The 23,446-nt window shown below is 40.3% G+C and overlaps 1 protein-coding gene, 1 non-coding gene and 1 pseudogene across 2 annotated transcripts in view; all 3 read left to right on the top strand.

Annotated features, from left to right (window-relative positions):
* Positions 1-23,446, top strand: part of LOC126628209 (UDP-glucose flavonoid 3-O-glucosyltransferase 7-like) — a 44,319-nt gene that overhangs the window by 5,567 nt on the left and 15,306 nt on the right. The window lies entirely within an intron of this gene.
* Positions 9,109-23,446, top strand: part of LOC126628871 (UDP-glucose flavonoid 3-O-glucosyltransferase 7-like) — a 29,644-nt pseudogene continuing 15,306 nt past the window's right edge.
* Positions 23,069-23,171, top strand: LOC126630871 (small nucleolar RNA Z103). Its single transcript, XR_007626145.1, has one exon. It is a non-coding gene; the product is annotated as a small nucleolar RNA Z103 (small nucleolar RNA).

Genomic DNA, 23,446 nt, shown 5'->3' on the forward strand with positions numbered 1-23,446 from the left:
GTGGAATCGGGGGACTCGAACTGTCATCACCACTTAACCTAGAGACACCAGCGCTGAAAACTAGCCGGAGGCATTTCTCTAAAACTGCCACATAACCAATGCTTGGAAAACCAATGAAGAAGCTAAGTCTTATTCTAATTCACCAACTTGTTTATTATTTAATATTTTATTATTGTGTTTGTCACATGAGTGCGGCACTCACAAAACTTTCACTAATATATATAGGTTGTGTGCCCCATTGTCATTATAATAAGGTTACATGATTACTTTTATGTGCTTATTATGTCGGGTCACATTGCCTTAGATTCTTACTTTTACTATTTTATTATTATTATTGTTTGTGATGTTTATCATTACTTTGATCACTACCATAAAACGTGGCAAAGTCTGTACATCCACTACGCCATTTACATTATTTAATTGTTTGATCACATCACATACCATTATCATTCCTATCATTATTTTATTATTAAGTGATATTTATCACATGATCACTATCAACAACGTGGCAAAGCACATCACACAGTTTTATTATTTAAAGTTGTGGTGATGTATCACTGGCTCCTGCACACTGCATAATATAGATATGTGTGTTTAAATATTTTATTATAATGATGATAGTCTTTCGGCACATCACTATTCCTATGCCATGTGACATAATCGGACATCACATCCTTTCATTTTGTGGTATTCACCTCATAATTATCACATGTACTGGCTCATATTTCACTACCCACATCACACATATTTATATAGCCGGTTACTTGTGCAAATATATATTCATTGCCTAGTGATTCAGTGATTGCCCTTTAATTATGTCACTTGTGCAACATGTGATTTATCACACAATTTAATAAATTATTTATTTGTAGTAGGCACATGGTACAATATTTTACCTTGCCAAACTATGTCAATTTGATTTATTCATTATACGTTCATACTTATACTGTCATTTATTGTCAGGAATTATTGAGCAGCTAGCTTTATTGATCAACATTGTCACTGATTAAGGAAGCCTACCAACTTATAGACTGATGAGCCATATTCTTATAGTGACAAAGATTTAGTCTGAACAGTAATCTCTTGTCTGACCGGACACCCACTTGCTCGAACACTCGCTCATTTGGACACCTATGTGTTTGGACACCTGCGAGCTTGGACACCCATTAGTTTGGGCACTTACGAGATTGGACACCCTTGAGCTCGAACCCCAACTCATAGACCCAATTTGTGGACCCAACTCACGGACTCTACGGATGGCCCTGACTCAAAGGCTTGACTTGTGGACCTAACTCACGAACCCTACAGATGGCCTCGACTCAAAGACCTGACCTGTGGACCCAATCCGCGGACCCGCCACATAGATCCAATATGCAAACCCGACAAGCGGACTCGAGTTAACTCATATTGAGTACACGCTGACGTTGAGTGCATACTCATAATGAGGAACGCCACGAGCCTAGCTGTCCTGCAACGAGCATCGCTTCCAGCCGAGTAACCACCTCGCCACGAGCATTGCCTCTAGCCAAGCAGCCTTGCAACGTGTGATACCTCTAGTTGAGTATTACTTTACGTTGAGCATTGCCTCATGCCGAGTGCTGGTTCAGAATAACATATAGTTACTTCGGCCCGCACACGGATTGAATTTGAAGTTTCTAGCCAAAAGATTCACCCGACACATAAACCCATATACAAACGCAACAAGCGGATCCGAATCATGTTGAGAATTAACTCATAATGAGCTCATGCTAATGTCGAGTGCATACTCGCAATGAAGAACGCCACAAGCCGAGTCGCCTCACAACGAGCACCGCCTCCAGCCGAGCAACCGCCTCACCGTGAACATTGCCTCTAGCCAAGCAGCCTCACAACGTGTGCTACCTCTAGCTGAGTATTGCTTCACATTAAGCACTGATAGGAGCATATTTATGCAACTTAGTTAGCTTGTTTCTTGGCATTTACTTAGTTTAATTCTACTTATTTTAGTACTTTAAGCTATTTACATGTGTTTGTAGGTTCAAATAACAAAGTTGGCAAGAAAGTGCTATTTGGAGCTTTTTGGAGCATTTTTGGGCAAAGATTGGATAATGTAAGCATGGAGACATGAGGATGGACGCTTTTGAAGATTAGAAGGCTAGAAATCAACATGTGTGTGTGCAAGTGTGTTGACCTACAACTACAAACATTCATACACGACATGGGCATAAAATATGTTGATTGCTAGTTGAAATAATGAAGAACATATGTGTGTGCAAGTGTAATAGCTGGTACATGTGGAAATAAAGATAGAAAACAGCACACACACATGTAAAGAACAGATAGACAACATTTATACACGGCATGGACATGGAATATGTTGATTGTTAGCTGAAATGATGTTATGTGGAAATGATGATTACATGACATCACACACACATGAGAAGTGAGCTGGAACACATGGCAAAGAGTGCAGAAAATCAAGTTTGAAGGCACATGAACAGCTGCAAAGGGGTGTTATCCATCACATTTCCTTGCCCATGCCGTGCACCACCCTTGTCCCCTTCATTATTTTTGTTTTCATGCACCATTACATTGAATCATTGCACTCAATTGCTGCACATCCCTTGTCCCCTTCACTCATCAGATTTCATTCATTTTTACCTCCACTACATGCACTCATTGATGGACCACTCCTTCACTTTCCTTGCCCATGTCGTGCATCATGAATCAACCTGCACCTATGACTCATTTCTGCACCATTCCACATCCCTTTCCTTTATCTACCATGTGCACAATCATTCATGTTCCCTACTTGCATTCATAGCTGCAACACCACTCCATTTTACCCCCATGCTTTGCATCATTACTTCACTTTCACCCTTAAATCATTGCTCACACCACCATTCATCCCTCCATGCCATGCACTTCCTCTATAAAAGGGAGTGTGTGTGGTAGCCATTACAATCAGTTTTTGCTTATAATTCATCCCCATTTCAATACAACTTTCATCCAAACACATCCATTCATCTTCACATCCATTCCTCCATATAACCAAACCTTCAAACACTCACCAACACCTTGTGCCGTAGCAAAGGAAGGGAAAGAAAGTGCTTGGACGTGCATGCTATCCAACTTGGATCGTTTGAGCGTTTATGTGTCTTCTTTCTTTTGTTTTCAATGTCTAAATTTGTTTATCGTTGCTTTGTAAGTATGAGGAACTAAACCCCCTTAGCTAGGGGGAATTCGAAACCATGTTCATGCTTGCAATATGATTTGATTACTTTCAGTTGTGATTCATAAGTTGTGAATTCAATTTACTTATCCATTTGAATTAAAACTGATTTGTGTGTGTTGGTTGAGAGTGCACACTTAATTTTCATGCATAAATCTGATGCTAGGATATAAGGAAGTTTCACCTAATCGTTATAAACTTATATTCACAAGTAGTGAATGTTGCTCTTCACAACTGTGTTAAGTAAATTCTTGGCATAAGTTTCATGCAATTCATAGTTACAAGTGTTTCGTCAATACTTATGATTTTCATAGAACTTAATGATTTTTGCTTGTATCTCTATTATGCAATTCATGTAGGGAACTTGTGGGGAATGCTTTGGGTTGTTGTATGCAATCATCCAATTCAATGAAATTAGGAAAATCTGAGGGTTAATTAGTGCAATTCACAGTTAATCTGGGGCGTTGAGAATTCGTAGTTTATTGAAAAGCAACTGGAAATTGTTTTGTTTGCAAGTGTGTCATGTGTGGAGAAGAATCTCCTAGCTAGCCTTCCATCCATTCAATTTACTCAAATTCGTGCAGATTTCATTAGTTCTTTAATTTACTTGTTTTGTTTTCAAATTCGTCAAAACCAAAACCCCCTTTACCTTGTTGAGTCATATTAGTTAGAAACTGATTTAGTTTGTGTTTTTAAGTGTTTCGAACCAAGTTAAAACCAAAATTCGTCCAAAAGTGTATTTAGAGTCCAAATCTGCCCAGTTTGTGTTTTTAGGAAGATTTGAGCGTTTTTAGCTTGTTTTGAGTCTTTGGAGTTTGTTTTGAGCTCTTTGAATCTAGTTTAGTGTTTTTAACTTTGTTTATATGTTTTTAAGTTAGTTTAGAGGTTATTAGCAATCCCTCATAATCCCCGGTCCATAACGATCCCTACTTATATGTTTTAAAGTTAATTTTCGCACCAAGCACCGTCTCATGTCGAGCACTAGTTCTGGATGACATTTAATCACTTCAGCCCGCACATGGATTGGATTTGAAGTCTCCAGCCAAAAGACTCTCTTGACTGAAGACGTGGGGGACTTCTGTTATACCATATATAGGGCTTCAGTATTTGGGCTTCATCACTTAGTCCATGATTCACCTACAAAAGCTTCACCTACAAAGCTTCAACAAATGGAGGGCAACTACAAATGCTAAAAACTTCATACATTCTTGATCAAGATAATGTGAAGCAAAATCAATTCATGTTACCCAACAAAGCTTCAACACAAAAACTTCATCACAAAAAATTCACCAACAAAAGCTTCAACAAATGGAGGGCAACTACAAATGCCAAAAGCTTCACACACTTTTGATCAAGATAGTGTGAAGTAAAATCAATTTATGGTGTCAACAAAGCTTCACCTATAAAGCGTCAACCTTCAAAGCTTCACTACAAAGCTTTATTACAAAAGTTTCAACTTCAAAGCTTCACCTACAAAGCTTCAACATCAAATTTCACCTACAAAGCTTCAACTCCAAAGTTTCACCTACAAAAGCTTCAACTCCAAAGCTTCACCTACAAAGCTTCAACACAAAAGCTTCAACTTCAAAGCTTCACCTACAAAGCTTTAACATCAAAGCTTCAACATCAAAGCTTTACCTACAAAGCTTCAACTCCAAAGCTTCACCTACAAAAGCTTCAACTCCAAAGCTTCACCTACAAAGCTTCAACACAAAAGCTTCACCTTCAAAGCTTCAACTCCAAAGCTTCACCTACAAAAGCTTCAACTCCAAAGCTTCACCTACAAAGCTTCAACACAAAAGCTTCACCTTCAAAGCTTCAACTCCAAAGCTTCACCTACAAAACTTCAACACCAAAGCTTCACCTACAAAGCTTCAACACCAAAGCTTCATCTACAAAGCTTCAAAAAAAATATATATATATATTTATATATTTTCGAAAATTCGAAAAAAAAAATTTCCAAAATTCCAAAATTCAAAATTCAAAAAAAAAGAAAAAAAAAGAAAAAAAAAGCCTAGGCCTCCCCTTCTTTGGGCTTACCAATTTTCATAACAAATGTACATGAAAGAGGAGTTTTGAACTACCACTGAGAAAGGAAAATGGTGAAGTTTTGTTACTTTGGAAACTTGGCTATTAGTAAGACATCTTCTTCATCAACTCCCTCGACCGGAGACTTGGGAGATTCCTACCATATGCTACTACACCTCGGTACTTGGAAGTTTCACGACTACTCAATGACTTGAATCTTTTAAGTCTCCAATCGAGAAGTTTTCCTCACTCGGGAAATTAAGGGAGTACTACCTCAACCTACATGTTTCACTCACAAAGCTTTAACATACAAGCTTCAACAAAAGAAAAAATTCAAAGAACTTAGTCAAGGAGGCCTTGGTGTATTTAACACAAAACATTGAAATGAAGTAAAGCTTATTTATTGATATCTCCGATAAGTTACAAATATGCACATATACATGAATCAAAATAAACAAACAAGAGAGAGCCTTCACAAAGGTTGCTCATGAGAAGTCTCAGCAGTCGGTAGAGCCCTAGAAAGAGGAGGCACCAGAGGGTGATCATTTGGAGCCTTAGTACTGGGATCCCAGAAGGAGGAGGCACCAAAGGTTGATCTTTTGGAGCTTCATTACGCGGTACAGCCCCAGAAGACGAAGGCAATAAATGTCTTTGGAACAAACCCACAAACATCTGATAATCAAGTAAAATATGACCATCAGATTCCTGCAGCTGGTCAAGCTTCATCTTCATGTATGTAACATAGTCATGTGCGAGCCTGTGCAATTGTTTATTTTCATGCTTGAGCCATTTGATCTCCTATTTGAGACTTATCACTTCAGTCGCCAATGATTCAACTTGGCAGGTTTGACCAAATAGGCGTTGGGCCATATTAGACACAGAACTTGCACACTGAACACTAAGAGCCAGAGAATCCTTAACAGCCAACTCATCAGACCGTTTGGAAAATAGTCTATTATCTCTGGGAGTGAGAAGGTTCCTGACCACCACCGCAGCAGTCATATCATTCTTCATCACAGAGTCCCTAATAGTAAGATGACCAGTAGGGGATAAGAAGGATGTGCGCTATATGTTGTCTTGAGGAGACATGGCTGCCTCTTCACCCAAGTTCAAGTCAAAATGACAAGCGGATGGGCCAGACATTTTCAGAAATGATGAAGCAAAAATAAGACCAATAAATCTCTGAAGTACAAAAATAAAGGGAAATTCCTACAAGCAATAACTCTCTAAACGTACTTCTTGCACACAATTGGTGCCCCTATAAAAGAAAGGGCAACATGGTTGTTTGTTCAAAAATCGAAGAGACACCACTCTCAGGATTTCGAGAAGCGGATTTTCTTGAGTAAAATTTGTTGACAATCTCCACACGTAACATCAGCTCATCGGGTACCACAGATAACTTGGCCAAAGATCTCTGATAAAGTTTAGACACATAAATTTTGAAGGTCCAGCTAACCTACCATTACCCACAAGGGTAACGGAACAACGCCACTGCTTGATAACTGAAAAGTCCCTATGTGTGTCAACCTCCGTGCTTTGTGGCAAGGCAGACTGGCAAAAATGCCCAACCTTTACTCACATCGAGAAAACACTCCCAACAGGATTACTTACTTAAAAATCGAAGAGGCACCGCTCCCCGAATCTCGAGAGCCAGACTCCCATCAGGATTGCTTTCTCAAAAATCGAAGAGGCACTGCTATTCGAATCTCTAAAGCCAAACTCCCACCAAGATTGCTTTCTCAAAAATCGAAGAGGCACCGCTTTCCGAATCTCAAGTGCCAGATTTCCACAAAGATTGTTTTCTCAAAAATCGAAGAGGCATCGCTATCTGAATCTCATGAGTCAGACTCTCACCAAGATCGCTTTCTCAAAAATTGAAGAGGCACCGCTTTCCAAATCTCGAGAGCTAGATCCCCAACAGGATTGCTTGTTCGAAAACTGAAGAGGCACTACTCTCCGAACTTCAAGAGCCAGATTTCCTTGGATAAAATTTATATGCAATCTTCACACACAACACAAGCTTTCCAGCTATAGGGTTTGTATTGCGCTTGGCAAAGTTAAAACACATGAAGCTTGCAGCTCCCACCATATTATTATGATCAAGAAGGGTAAAAGAATAACATTACTACTTGTTGTTGGGGAAACTCCTATATATGTCGACCTCTATCTTTTATGGACTGGCAAACCTGCAAAAATGCTCAACCCTTCCTCATATCTGAGAGGGCACTCACAACGAAGCCTCTCGAAATACTCAGCTTTCTTCATTTCAAATAATACCTCTGCAAACCAGTCATACCAGAGCAAGAGTATCTCATATCATCAGGGTCAAAAGCAAGAATATCCCATATCATGCTTTTCCCTGTCTTTTCCTTTGCCTTTGTTCTTACCTGAAGGACATGGAGAAAGAGAGCAATCAGTCAACACTTGGAATCAAGCTTCCAGTCAGGAACTGACTGCTTGGAACCCCTTGCCTGATTACTTACCTGGCATTGCTCTCGAGTACCCATCTTCAATATCTTGTGCTTCCAGAAAATATACCACGTCTGCCTGAGGAACAGATAGAGCAAGTGAGAATGATACAAGGAAACATGTGGAGACAAGCGTAACAGAACACGTGCCGATTCATATATTACTTTATCAACAGCAAAAGTATCTCATATCATCAAGGTCGAATGCACTATTGATTTGATGGACTTGTTTTGACCCTCAAATTCTTAAGTCGACATTATACTCTGGAGGAAACCAGAAAATCCTCTAGCCCAGTTCAAGAATAAGCCTGTGGAAAGTTATTTCTTCAAAAGTAAAAGTATCTCATATTATCTCTACTTTATGTCCTTTTCTTTGTCATTTTTGATGTCTACAGAACAAGGAGAAAGAGAACAATCAGTCGGAACACGAGATCAAACTTTCAATATGAGATTGACTGCTTAGAACTCTGATTACTTACTTTATCTGTCACCTCTTTTGACAGATCTCCTCGCTCAAAGACTTAGGGGACTCCTACTATAGGGTTTGCATTGCGCTTGACAAAGCCCTAAATTACAAGTAAGCTTCAAGTGAAATTGATACATTACCTTGTGCATCTCCATCGGTTAAAGATAGCACCCATGGATGGATGAAAAGTACTTCCAGAGAAAATGCCACATCTACTTATGAGACAAATAAGGCAAGTAAAACGATACCACACTTCGGTACTTAGAAGTTTCGTGATTACTCAACGTCTTGGATCTTACAAGTCCTCAATCGAGGAGCATCCCTTACTCGGAAACTTAGGGGAGCACTGTTTGTACCATACTTGACCAATCTTGAAACTATCAAGCACCGGTCAACGTTATACCGTCAAGGACCCAGAAGAGTTTTCCTCCAACCAGGAGGCCTATCACAGTGCAACACGTGTCAACACCAAGAGGCCAATCACAGGGCGACACATGTCAACATCAAAGGCCAATCACAGCATGACACGTGTCAAGGCCAGAACAAAGCTAGAAACTTTCTTCTATAAAAGGAGACCATTCTCCCACAATAATCCATAGTGTCATTTGTACTAAATCATTCACTAGTACTCACTAAAGGAGCGTTTGAACCTATGTACTTGTATAAACCCTTCACAATTAATGAGAACTCTATTCCGTGGACATAGCCAATCTGGGTGAACCACGTACATCTTGTGTTTGCTTCTATGTCTCTATCCATTTACATACTTATCCACATTAGTGACCGGAGCAATCTAGTGAAGGTCACAAACTTGGCACTTTCTGTTATACCAAAGTCTTCACTAATTTTGTGCATCAACAACATATATCTCATAAGTTGTATAGTGACACGTGATGTACTACATGATGTACCGGTTACACTGAAAAATCTCTCAAATGGGACAGGTTCACCCAATAATTCAAACTCTAATGTGGACAAAATGGATCTACATACGCAATGACATAACAAAGCCTCAAGGATGTGAAAATTGTAACTTAGTTACCACCTGGGAGATAAACGGAAAGTTCATCAATGCCACCCTCCTTCTTCAACCACAAATTGAGCAGATTTTAGACAAACAACGTTCTCATTGCCTTGTTGCAGACACGTTCTTTCCTTGGGCAATGGATGTTGCTGCCAAGTTTGATATTCCTAGGATCATATTTCATGGCATGGGATTTTTCGCTTTGTGTGCTTCTCTTAGTGTGGTGTTGTATGAGCCTCACGCGAAGCTGTCATCTGATTCAGAAGTTTTTACTATTCCTGATTTTCCAGTGGAGATCAAGCTGACAAGAAGCCAAATGCCGACTTTTCCCAAGCAAAGTTCTGAATTCACCAAGTTGTTTAAAGAGGCAATGACAGGCGGGGAAACGAGCTATGGGTTCATTGTTAACAGCTTTTATGAACTTGAACCGGCCTTTGCAGATCATTACAGGACAGTGATTGGGAGGAGCAGATGACGAAGCCTCCCTTGATCAGCACGAGTGCTTGAATTGGCTTAATTCTAAGAAACCCAATTCAGTTGTTTACATATGTTTCGGAAGTACAACCAATTTCATTGACTTTCAGCTCCTAGAAATTGCAGCGGGGCTTGAGGCTTCTGGGCAGGAGTTCATTTGGGTTGTGAAGAGAGAAGAATGATAAAGAAGAGTGGCTCACCGAAGGGTTTGAGGAGAGACCGGAAGGTAAAGGACTAATTATAAGAGGTTGGGCTCCGCAAGTGCAACTCCGCCGTGTAAGTTTATCTTACATTGCCGGTCCCAAGCCCGGATAAAGGAGGAGGGGGAGGGCGTCAGGTAGTCGACAGCCGGCACTCCATGATCACGTCGAATCCTTATGAAAATGAATCTAGAACGAAATCGCGCTAAAGCTAGGGCGTCACCCGTAAGTGGCGCGCTGTGTGGCCCGAGCACAATGATAAGTGAGCAAGGGTCGCTGTATCTCCATCGGCACCCGGATGCAGTGTTAAATGAGCAAGGGGGCTATAGAAACTTCTTTTCGAACGACTCCACTCAAAGTTGTTTGGGAGCATATACTCCTATCAACTTTACACGGGACACACAAAAGAAGTACTTTGATCCTATTAGACGGGGAAGGGTGAAGAAGCTAGGACAGAAGGATAGAGTTCAAGAGAGCAAAATGCGTTTAGGAACGTGGAATATAGGAACCTTGACGGGAAAATCTATGGAAGTAGTAGAAGTTATGGTGAGGAGAAGGATAAATATTATGTGCCTACAAGAAACTAAGTGGGTTGGTCGTAAGGCAAATGATCTAGAAAACTCAGGGTTTAAACTATGGTATTCGGGCACAAATAGAACGAGAAACGGTGTTGGCATCATCGTGGACAAGACCTTGACACAAGATGTTGTAGATGTCAAGAGGGTAGGAGATAGAATCATGGCAATCAAGATTGTAATAGGACAAGAACTTATCAATGTGATTAGTGCGTACGCACCTCAAGTAGGGTTGGATACGAGTTCGAAGGAGAAATTTTGGGAAGACCTTGGAGACTTGGTGCAAGGAATTGCTCAGACGGAGAAGTTATTTATAGGAGGAGATTTAAATGGACACGTGGGCAGGGAGACAGGCAACTATGGAGGTTTTCATGGTGGACATGGTTTTGGGGAGAGAAACGAGGATGGGGAAGCTATCTTGGATTTTGCAATGGCATATGATCTATTCTTAGCCAACACCTTCTTTAAAAAGAGAGAAGAACATGTGATCACCTACAAGAGTGGGTCGTCAAAAACACAAATAGATTTTCTTCTAATGAGGAAAGGGGATCGTATAACTTGTAAGGATTGCAAAGTTATACCAGGAGAGAGCGTGGCTAATCAACATCGCTTGTTGGTGATGGATGTACATATCAAAAGAGTGAGAAAAAAGAACAAGACTTGGAAGTGCCCAAGGACTAGATGGTGGAATCTAAAAGAAGAAAAACAAGCCATTTTCAAAGAGAAAGTAATCACCCAGTGTGTGTGGGATAGAGAGGGGGAAGCTAACCAAATGTGGGATTCCATGGCTAGTTGTATCCGAAAAGTAGCAAAAGAGGTATTAGGAGAGTCCAAAGGCTTTGCCCCACACCAAAAGGAATCTTGGTGGTGGAATGAGGAGGTACAAACAAAGGTGAAGGCTAAGAAGGAATGTTGTAAAGCCTTATACAAGGATAGGACCGATGAAAATGGTGAAAGGTATAGAAAAGCGAAGCAAGAGGCGAAAAAAGCTGTGAGAGAAGCTAAGTTAGCGGCTTATGACGATATGTATAAGCGACTAGATACCAAAAAAGGAGAGTTGGATATCTATAAACTAGCTAGAGCAAGGGAAAAGAAGACAAGGGACCTAAACCAAGTGAGGTGCATCAAGGATGAGGATGGAAAGGTTCTTGCTACAGAGAACGCAGTTAAAGACAGATGGAAAGGTTATTTTCATAATCTTTTCAATGAAGGACATGAAATGAGTGCTTCTTTAGGGGAGTTGAGTAACTCAGAAGAGTGTAGAAACTACTCTTTTTATCGTAGAATCCGGAAGGAAGAAGTGGTTGTAGCTTTGAAGAAGATGAAGCATAGAAAAGCAGTAGGCCCAGACGATATACCAATCGAAGTGTGGAAAGTTTTGGGAGAGACAGGTATAACATGGCTCACTGACCTTTTCAATAAGATTTTGAAAACGAAGAATATGCCAAATGAGTGGCGAATGAGCACTTTGGTGCCTATCTACAAGAATAAGGGCGATGTACAAAGTTGCATGAACTATAGGGGTATTAAGCTAATGAGTCATACAATGAAGCTCTGGGAGAGAGTCATCGAGCATAGATTGAGGCAAGAGACACGGGTTTCGGACAACCAATTCAGGTTCATGCCAGGGCGCTCAACCATGGAGGCAATCTATCTCTTACGAAGATTGATGGAAAGATATAGAGATGGAAAAAAGGATTTACACATGGTCTTTATAGATTTGGAAAAAGCGTATGATAGGGTCCCAAGAGACATTCTTTGGAGGATTTTAGAGAAGAAAGGAGTACGAGTAGCATATATCCAAGCTATACAGGATATGTATGAAGGAGCAAAGACTGCCGTAAGAACTCATGAAGGACAAACCGAAATCTTTCCCATAATTGTAGGATTACATCAAGGCTTATCCTTAAGTCCTTACCTTTTTGCGTTGGTAATGGATGAGTTAACAGGACATATTCAAGATGATATTCCTTGGTGTATGCTTTTCGCAGACGATATAGTGTTGATAGATGAAACTCAGGAAGGGGTAAATGCAAAGCTTAACCTTTGGAGAGAAGTGTTGGAATCTAAAGGTCTTCGCCGAAGCCGATCAAAGACAGAATATATGGAGTGCAAGTTCAGTGCAAATGGAGGCCAAAACGAGTTAGGGGTGAGGATCGGAGATCAAGAAATACCAAAGAGCGACCGTTTTCGTTACCTAGGATCTATCTTGCAAAAGAACGGAGAATTAGATGGAGATCTCAACCATAGAATACAAGCTGGATGGATGAAGTGGAAGAGTGCATCCGGCGTGTTGTGTGACCGCCGTATGCCACTGAAGCTCAAGGGAAAATTTTATAGGACGGCAATAAGGCCGGCGATGCTGTATGGCACAGAATGTTGGGCGGTGAAGCATCAACACGTACACAAAATGGGTGTAGCGGAGATGAGGATGATTCGTTGGATGTGTGGGCACACGAGAAAGGATAAGATTAGGAATGAGGATATCCGGGGTAAAGTAGGAGTAGCCGAAATTGAAGGAAAGATGAGAGAAAATCGGTTACGGTGGTTTGGACATGTGCAAAGAAGGCATACTGACGCTCCGATTAAAAGATGCGACTATGGGACAGAGGTTCAGGGCCGAAGGGGTAGAGGAAGACCTAGGAAAACTTTGGAAGAGACCCTAAGAAAAGACTTAGAGTACTTGGATCTAACGGAGGACATGACACAGGACAGAACACAATGGCGTTCTAAGATTCATATAGCCGATCCCACTCAGTGACTTGGATTTTCCAAGTCTCCAACCGAGAAGTTTTCCTCACTCGGGAAATTAAGGGAACACTACCTCAACCTACATGCTCCACTCACAAAGCTTCAACATACAAGCTTCAACAAAAGAAATTCAAAGAACTTAGCGAAGAAGGCTTTGGTGTATTTAACACAATACGTTGAAATGAAGGAAAACTTATTTATTGATATCCCCGATAAGTTACAAATATGTACATATACTTGAGTCAAAATAAACAAACAAGAGGGAGCCTTCACAAAGGTTGCTTAGGAGAAGTCTCAGCAGTCGGTAGAGCCCCAGAAAGAGAAGGTACCGGAGGGGGATCATTCGGAGCCTCAGTACTGGACAAAACCCTAGAAGGATGAGGCATCAGAGGTTGATCATTTGGAGCTTCATTATGCGGTACAGCTCCAGAAGACGAAGGCAATAAATGCCTTTGGAACAAACCCACAAATCTCTGATGATCAAGTAAAACCTGACCATCAGATTCCTTCATCTGGTCAAGCTTCCTCTTCATGTTTGTAGCATAGTCATGTGCGAGCCGGTGCAACTGTTTATTCTCATGCTTGAGCCCTCTAATATCCTGTTTGAGACTCATCACTTCAGCTGCCAATGATTCAACTTGGCGGGTTCGAGCAAATAGGCGTTGGGCCATATTAGACACAGAACCTGCACACTGAACACTGAGAGCCAGAGAATCCTTAACAGCCAACTCATCAGACCGTTTGGAAAGTAGTCTGTTATCTTTGGGAGTGAGAAGGTTCCTAGCCACTACCGCAGCGGTCATATCATTCTTCATCACGGAATCCCCAACGGTAAGAGGACCAGTAGGGGAGACGAAGGATGGGCGCCATATGTTGTCTGGAGAAGGCGGGGCTGCCTCTTCAACAAGGTTCAAGTCAAAACGACGGTCGGAGGGGCCAGACATTTTCAAAGGTGTCGAAGAGAGAAGAGGTCGGACAAATCAAGATCTTAGAAGTGCAAGAATGGAGCTTCTACTGGTGGATATTCAAGTGTCATTTGGAACTTAATGTCAGCCCCTATAAAAATCTGCACTCGACGAAGCTTCAGAAATCGAAGAGGCGCCTGCTCAGAAATCGAAGAGGCGTTTGCTTTCTCAAAAGCTGGGCTGCTCAGAGACCACGAGGGTCGATCTCAGAAATCGAAGAGGCGTTTGCTTTCTCAAAAGCTGGGCTGCTCAGAAACCACGAGGGCCGATCTCAGAAATCGAAGAGGCACCTACTTTTCCAGCCTTGTCAGCACCTATCACACGCACACTCAGCTTTGCAGAAATTATGGGCATTCTGTCGAAGATTTCTGGCGAAGTAGAAAGCACATGAATCGTATTGTTCAATCACCCACTTCCCACACGCAACAGTAACTCATGGGTACCACAGATAACTTTGCCAAAGTTCTCTGATAAAGTTGAGACACGTGAAGCTTGCAGCTCCCGCTACATCGCTCTGACCAAGAAGGGTAAAAGAATTGCAAAGAAACAACACTAACAAAGTTTAGACACATAAATTTTGAAGGTCTAGCTACCATATTATTACCCACAAGGGTAAAGGAACAGTACCACTGCTGGATAATTGGAAAGTCCCGGTGTGTCAACCTCTGTGCTTCGTGGCAAGGTAGACTAGCAAACATGCCCAACCTTTACTCACATTCGAGAAAACACTCCCAATAGGATTGCTTGCTCCAAAATCGAAGAGGCACCGCCCTCCGAATCTCGAGAGCCAGACTCCCAACATGATTACTTTCTCAAAAATCGAAGAGAGGGTAAAGGAACAGTACCACTGCTGGATAATTGGAAAGTCCCTGTGTGTCAACCTTTGTGCTTCGTGGCAAGGTAGACTAGCAAACATGCCCAACCTTTACTCACATTCGAGAAAACACTCCCAACAAGATTGCTTGCTCCAAAATCGAAGAGGCACCGCCCTCCGAATCTCGAGAGCCAGACTCCCAACATGATTACTTTCTCAAAAATCGAAGAGACACCGCTCTCCGAATCTCGAGAGCCAGACCCCCAGCAGGATTGCTTTCTCAAAAATCGAAGAGGCATCGTTCTCCAAATCTCGAGAGCCAGATCCCCGACAGGAGTGCTTGTTCGAAAACCGAAGAGGCACCACTTTCCCAACTTCAAGAGCTGGATCTCCTTGGATAAAGCTTGTCTGTAATCTTCACACGCAACATCAGCTTTCTAGATACCACAGACCACTTTTTCAAAGTGCTCTGACAGAGTTAAAACATGTGAAACTGGCAGCTCCCACTACCGTGCTATGACCAAGCAGGGTAAAGGAATAGCATTATTACTTGATGTTAGGGAGACTCCTATATATGTCGACCTCCAGCCCTAACGGACAGGCAGACTTGCAAAAATGCTCAACCCTTTCTCTTATCTGAGAGGGCACTCCCAACGAAGCCTTTCGAAATATTCAGCTTTCTTTCCCCCCGATAATACCTCTGTAAACAAGCTATACTAGAGCAAAAATATCCCATATCATCAGGGTTAAAAGCAAGAGTATCCCATATCATGCTTTTTCCCTGTCTTTTCCTTTGGCCTTGTTCTTACCTGCAAGGCAAGGAGAAATAGAGCAATCAGTCAGCACTTGGAATCAAGCTTCCAGCCAGGAACTGACTGCCTGGAACCTCTTACCTGATTACTTACCTGGCATTGCTCTCGAGTACTCATCTTCAACATCTTATGCTTCCAGGGAAGATACCGCATCTGCCTGAGGAACAGATAGGGCAAGTGAGAAGGATACAAGGAAGCATGTGGAGACAAGCGTAACAGCACACGTGCCGATACATCCACTACTCTGTCAAAAGCAAAAGTATCCCATATCAGCAGGGTCGAACGTACTCTAGATTTGATGAACTTGTTTTGACCCTTAAATTCTTCAGTCGGCCTTATACTCTGGAGGAAACCAGAAAACCCTCCAGCCCGGTTCAAGAATAAGCCTGTGGAAAGTTACTTCTTAAAAAGCAAAAGTATCCCATATGATCTCTTCTCATTTTTCTTCTCTTTATCCTTCATGCTGCCTGCAAGATAGGGAGAATGTGAACAATCAGCCGGAGCTCTGATTACTTACCTTGTCTGTCACATCTTTCAGCAGATCCCCTAGCCCGGCGACTTGGGGGACTCCTACTACATGGTTTGTATCGCGCTTGACCAAGCCGAAACTACAAGTAAACTTCAAGTGAAATTGATACATTACCTTGTGCATCTCCACCAGTTACAGATACCACCCCTGGATGGAGGAAGTACTTCCAGAGAAGATGTCACATCTACCCATAGACAGATAAGGCAAGTCAAGACGATACCACACTCCGGTACTTAGAAGTTTCGTGGTTACGAGATCATTCTCCCACAATATTTCCTAATGTCATTTGTACTAAATCATTCACTTGTACTCACTAAAGGAGAGCTTGAACCTATGTACTTGTGTAAACCCTTCACAATTAATGAGAACTCCTCTATTCCGTGGACGTAGCCAATCTGGGTGAACCACGTACATCTTGTGTTTGCTTTCCTATCTCTATCCATTTATATACTTATCCACACTAATGACCGGAGCAATCTAGCGAAGATCACAAAAAGTGACCGTTTTCGCTACCTAGGATCTATCTTGCAAGAGAACGGAGAATTAGATGGAGATCTCAACCATAGAATACAAGCTGGATGGATGAGGTGTAAGAGTGCATCCGGCGTGTTGTGTGACCGTCGTAGGCCACTGAAGCTCAAGGGAAAATTTTATAGGACGGCAATAAGGCCAGCGATGTTGTATGGCACAGAATGTTGGGCGGTGAAGCATCAACACGTACACAAAATGGGTGTAGCGGAGATGAGGATGCTTCGTGGGATGTATGGGCACACGAGAAAGGATAAGATTGGGAATGAGGATATCCAAGGTAAAGTAGGAGTAGCCAAAATTGAAGGAAATATGAGAGAAAATCGGTTCCGGTGGTTCGGACATGTGCAAAGAAGGCCTACTGACGCTCCGGTTCGAAAATGTGACTACGGGACAGAGGTTCAGGGCCGAAGGGGTAGAGGAAGACCTAGGAAAACTTTGGAAGAGACCCTAAGAAAAGACTTGAGTACTTGGATCTAACGGAGGACATGACACAAAACCGAGCTCAATGGCGTTCTAGGATTCATATAGCCGACCCCACTTAGTGGGAAAAGGCTTTGTTGTTGTTGTTGGGCTCCGCAAGTGCCGATTCTTGAGCACGAAGCAACCGGAGCCTTCGTGACTCACTGCGGGTGGAACTCCATCCTTGAAGGAGTGTCTGCTGGGGTGCCAATGATCACATGGCCCGCGTCGGCTGAGCAGTTTTACAATGAGAAGTTGGTGACTGAGGTACTGAAAACTGGGGTTGCTGTTGGTGTAAAACAATGGGGTACGGGTACATTTCTGGATGTGAAAAAGGAAGCCAGTGTGAAGAGGGAAGCCATAGAAAAGGCTGTAAATCAAGAAATGGCAATGAGGGATGTTGAAGAAGGTGGTTCGTCTTTCTCAGATTTAACTTCTCTAATTCAGGAATTGGGGTCCCTTGGAGCATGAACTACCTTCGACGGATTAAATTGTTGTATCCCATGGAAAATAGGAATCTAATTACATATTTTTAAGCTCAGTAGACTTGTCTCCCAAGTCACAACAACTGATACATACCGACTTTATCGACTAGTTTCTTCAGTCAATCTTTTGCAGTGCTATTATTTCTCATCTCCGTTACTCTCCATCATCTACGAAAATTACAAATCTCTTTTCTTCCCTTGTATGTGTTGTGATTGGCATATATTTTGAGCTGGCAACAAGGAAGTGATCGTGTGTTTTCGGTAGTGGATAATTTGTGACTTTGTGTGTTTGCTTGCGGTAGAAATATCACATGTCTGTGGACTGCATTGAAAGTTGCAGACAAGTACTACAAAAGAAAAGAAAAAGTGGGTTTGCTTTTTTGACTTTGGGAGCTTTTTGTTAGAAAACTAATGTATAAGTTGGATTCTTCCATATTTATGAAAACAGAAAATATGATATGAAACAAACTTTCTTGCTTGTAGTTTTGAGGATGTCTGGGTTTAATTCATGTTCTTGTGCCAAGGAAATCCTCATTTCTCAAAATTAAAACCCTAATAAAAAATTAATCTCCATATCCCCAATTTGTAAATCCATAATTCGAACCCTAATTCAAAAGCTCTACATCGTAATCCCTTATTCGTTTTATAAATATGAAATTGCTTTACCCACAATGAAGCAATGATTACAAAAGGCTAAGCTTAATTGACTCAAAACTCCGTTTCTGCTTTGCTGTTTAGAGGTCAGTCTCCCGCTACGCTCTCTCTCTCCCTCTCTCTCTCTCCCCTCTGAGAAAATTCATTTACTTCTTCATTGGGTCTTCGAAACCTAATGCAGTGCCTGCCTCTCTTATTTTGCGAACTTTCATGCCAAAAGAGCAACAGTCTCGAATCAAATCCAATGCAAATTTCTGAAGTCTCATTCATCATTTTCCCTAAGCAATTTAAACACCCTGGCCATAAGGAAGATTTTGAAATATGCATCTCAAAACAAATACCATCATTCATTGTTCAGCTCAATTATACTGCTTCACAAACAACGTTGCCGATGAACTTATGCTTCTCCCATGATACAAACTAAGAAAACCCCATATTAAAAATCAACAGCCAAGTACTAAACATACCATCTAATTCACGGATTGCATCCTCTACATCTCTACTGTCATCGAAGTCAACAAAAGCATATAACCTGGTGGTCTCCAAGCAACCCACATGTTGCGAAATTAACAATACAAAAGATCAACAATGATCCTCCATAAAAATAACACCACTTTATGAATCTGTGCGTAAATGACTACAAATATTACAAAAGGCGTTGTTCTCTTCGTCAATAAACTTCGGGCTTGATCAAGATCCGTCAAACTCCCACTTCAATTTTACAAAAGCTGCACAGAGAAAATAAAAAATAAACAAAACAAAGTTTGACAAAGGGGCACAGCGACATCAAAGTTGCAACAGATTAAGGAAATATGTTACCAACAAATGATAATATTTCACTCCTTTTTTCTAGTCAGTAGGCAATAAGACTCAGCGTTTCACTCTCTTTCGTTTCCCTTCGATTCTCGGCAACCAAACACAAATTAGGAATTGAAATTAGAAAGAAATTCGGACCTGCCTTGTAAATTGGGGGTTGAGCGAAGTTCTTGACGTGCCAGGTGGATCTTCCGGTGACGAGGACCATGAAATCTGCCCACTCGCAGTGCTAACTGGTGGAGAAGCTATTCACCCTGAGAAAAAAAAAAACCAATCCAATGGGTTCTAACGGGTCTTAAGGCTGGTTTGGGCCTGGTGTGGTGCTGTGGTGATTCTGAAAAAAGCTGGCATAAAAAAAAGCTGGGAGCTATTTTTGTTTTAGTAAACATTCAACTTCAGCTTTTTTTTCACAGTTTTGGGTGAAAAAAGCCAAAAACAAGAAGCTGCAAAACCTAGCTTTGAAAAACCGGTTTTTTTCACATCTGTTTTACATAAAAGTTTACCAAACACTATAATACTGCTTTTTTTCTTTCAAAAACACTTTTACAAAAAAGTTTACCAAACACTCTGCTATTTTATTTCACAGCTCCTTATTCTCACAGCACAGCAGAAGCAGCTTTTTTTTCAAAGCACAGCAATACCAAACCAGCCATTGGTATTGTTGTGCTTTGAAAAAAAACTATTTCTGTTGTGCTGTGAGAATAAGCAGCTGTGAAATAAAGCAGCAGAGTGTTTGGTAAACTTTTTTGTAAAAGTGCTTTTGAAAAAAAAAATAGTATTATAGTGTTTGATAAACTTTTATGTAAAACAGATGTGAAAAAAAAGCCAATTTTTCAAAGCTGGGTTTTGCAACTTTGTGTTTTTGGCTTTTTTTTCACCCAAAATTGTGAAAAAAAACTGAAGCTGAATGTTTACCAAACATAAAAAAGCTCCAAGCTTTTTTTGATAGCCATTTTTTTCAAAATCACCTCAGTACCAAACTAGGGCTTAAAGACAACAAATCTAAAAATTTGCCCCAAAAAAAATCTAACAGCAAATATATAAATTATATAGCTCACCCAGAGAATTGCACAAAACACCGACTGAAAGAAACAGTGCAAAAATTTGCGACGACCTGAAGTAAAAATTTTTGTGGCAAAAAGGATTTAAGCTCTGAGAGCGACTGCGAGCCAAAGATGGAAATGAGGAAACAAAACGGGTGAGAAAGCGACCGCGAAGCAAAGTTGGACATGAGAGGAAACAAAATGGAAGAAAATAAAACCCAAACAAAGTGCCACACGATGACCAACACGTGGGCTTGACAAAATTGTGTTGCAACTGTAGCAAAAACAAATACAACCAATAAAAAAAAGTGAAAAAAAGTCCAAGCCAAGCATAATCAGTAGATGGCACCAAATGAGGGGCAAAACTGTAAATTCACTGTTCTAAACAGGGAAAAAAGCCTCAAACTCAGCAGTAGCGAAAGGCTTTTTTGACATTTTACTGTCCGTGAACAGTACACCCGGATTTGGGTTTTAGTATAGGAATAATGATAGCTTGGCCTTTATTTAATGCAAGGAAATGCTTGCATTAGGTGTGCTTGCCGAGTGAGAGAGTAAGCATCAAGGAAGCATCCAAGTGGGAGAGCATCCCGCTCTCCTATGGGAAAGGTTGAACATGGGTTGAGAGAAAATCAAGAGAGCTAGAGTGAAAGATCTTCTAGTGAAAGAACTCTTGGGGTAAAGTGAGGCTCTTGGGAAAATTCTGTGAGTGGGTGTACAAGAGATTTGGAATTGAGTTATGTCGATTTTAACTCATGTGTAACTTATATTGTTATTTTCATAGTGAAGAGCAATATCTCTCCAGAGATGTAGGTAGATTTTTTGCCAAACCTTGTAAATTTCTCGATGTCTTTATTTCTTGTATTTTATTTTGTTCAATTGAGGGTTTTTTTAGTGAGGTAATCTGAATCTCGCTTCCGCACTGACGAACGGGCCAAGGCACAACAGTATGTCACATGGCCATATGATTCCAACCATAGATATGGGCAAACTATTTGCTTCAAGAGGCATCAAAACAACCATAATTTCCACGCCTCATCAGTGGTGGAGCCACATGGAGACCAAGATGGGCACGGGCCTATTCTGAAATATTAGTTTATCTACTTTATTTGTTGGTTTGGTAACTAAAGAATATGCGGCTCGGTGGTTGAAGGGGTTTTTGTGTTCAAGCACATTAGGGGTTCGAAACTTGTTGGTGAACCTCCTCCAAGTTCTTTATCAGCAATTTTTTTTTGGTTAGTTGATATGAAACAAGGTTAATTTATGTTGAAGAAAAATCTCATAATAATAGTATTGAGCCATAATTTTAAATTTTGGTTTGAAATTAATGTTAACTTTATTGTTAATCTCGTAACAAGTTCTGTTTTTATGATATAATTATTTAATACTAAATTTTTCATACATGTTAAAGATCTACCAGTTTTGTTTGATTAAAATTTTCCATGCCAATACAAAAAAGGAACCTTTAATTTTCTCTCATTAGTTATATTGCTATATTTTTTGTCTAATTTTTTTATATGATTTAAAGGCCCCTCCTAGTCTAAATTCCTGGCTCCGCCACTGCGCCTCATAACTTATCTCCCCTTCTCCAAAGTCATTCATGACTCATTTATTAATCCGTAATCAAACTAAGGAGAATTCAATTGAGGAGAAGTTGGATTAAGAAAGAATTAGAATCAGATTCCTATGAAGGTTTTTCCTAAACTGAAGTTGTAGCTCAATTTTAGTTAAAACACATTCACCCTTGCACCTTGACATCCCGAATTATAAGTTAAAAATGATTCTTTTCTGCAACGAATTTGTAGGTGCCAAGTTTGATGCCGATTCCCCCTCCACCAATAGCAGATGGGTAAAACCCGCGGAGCATTAACGTGCATTACTTGAGTATGCTACATTTGCACCTTCCTATATCTGATAAATTAAATCCCAAGCAGCAAAATAAACAAGGTTTTTATTTTCCATGTACTGCAAAAATTATCTTTGTTATTCTTTTAAACAGTTTTTCTATTTGTAATTGCATGATCCAATGAGTTTCTTCCTAGATAACAACAAAAAAGATCACCTTAGGAGATGATTCGTTATACGTGTATTAGTTTGTAGAACATATACATGAAAACATTGTGTTTCCTCAAAAAGCATATTAATATCAATTTCTTTATTGGTAAAAATCAAGTAAACAGATCGATTAACTCCTCTGTTTCTTCTATAGGTACATCTGTACAACAACCAATGGTATGTTAATATTCAGAATTTATTACTTTTTTTCATTAATATTTTACCTTTAAATTCAATCTTTACTAACATTTCTCTTCAGGGGAATTGACTATTACCAATATATATACAGATTGTCTTCTTTTCATCTGGTCTAAATGCATGTCCAATTACCTGTCTACGCATTGATAAGTTAAGTTAGACATCCAAAAGCATTATTCAAAACACTCTTACTAAAAATGGACCCATTCCACATGCCTCAATTAAGCCAAATTACCTATTAGCAATAGGGCGGTTGTTAGATCTATCTATGCAACATCTCATTATTCGTTAGATAGATTAAACAATTCCCCTATTCCTCCGGTCTTCTTTGATTCAATTAAACCATGTGGAAAGAGTATATATTTGGTTAGAACATCTAAATTTATACTTTTGGATATCCATCTTAAACCTCTTGGTCATCAGCCAAGTAATTAATCATGCATTCAAAGCAGCCCAAAAGAAGAAGGCCTCTGTCTATAAATTGGTAACAGTCTATTCATTTGAAGAGAAAATATGGAAGTGATGATTATTTATCCAAATGATCAAAACTGAAATAATTGAGCAAATAATATCTCTGTGTTACACAGAGACGCCTAATCAGCTCTATCTGACCCATCTTTGAACATCATTTTTCCCATTTTTACATTTGAATCAGTACAAAACTGGCTTACATATCTTTTTACACCATATTCTCATGTTCTTGATGCATTTTTAATACTGGTTTTCAATTTTCTCCGGTTCACCTCATCAAATTTGCCTACAACTTTTACCCTATTTTTTACTCATTCAAAGATAGCTTGCTGCAAATTTGACAATCATTTTAGTCGGTATAAAACATAAATTTACTTTTTAACTTGCTTTTCCAATCTTTGGACCAGTGTTCTAAAAATT

The sequence above is a fragment of the Malus sylvestris genome, chromosome 7, assembly GCF_916048215.2.
Source record: "Malus sylvestris chromosome 7, drMalSylv7.2, whole genome shotgun sequence".
Classification (NCBI taxonomy): domain Eukaryota; kingdom Viridiplantae; phylum Streptophyta; class Magnoliopsida; order Rosales; family Rosaceae; genus Malus; species Malus sylvestris.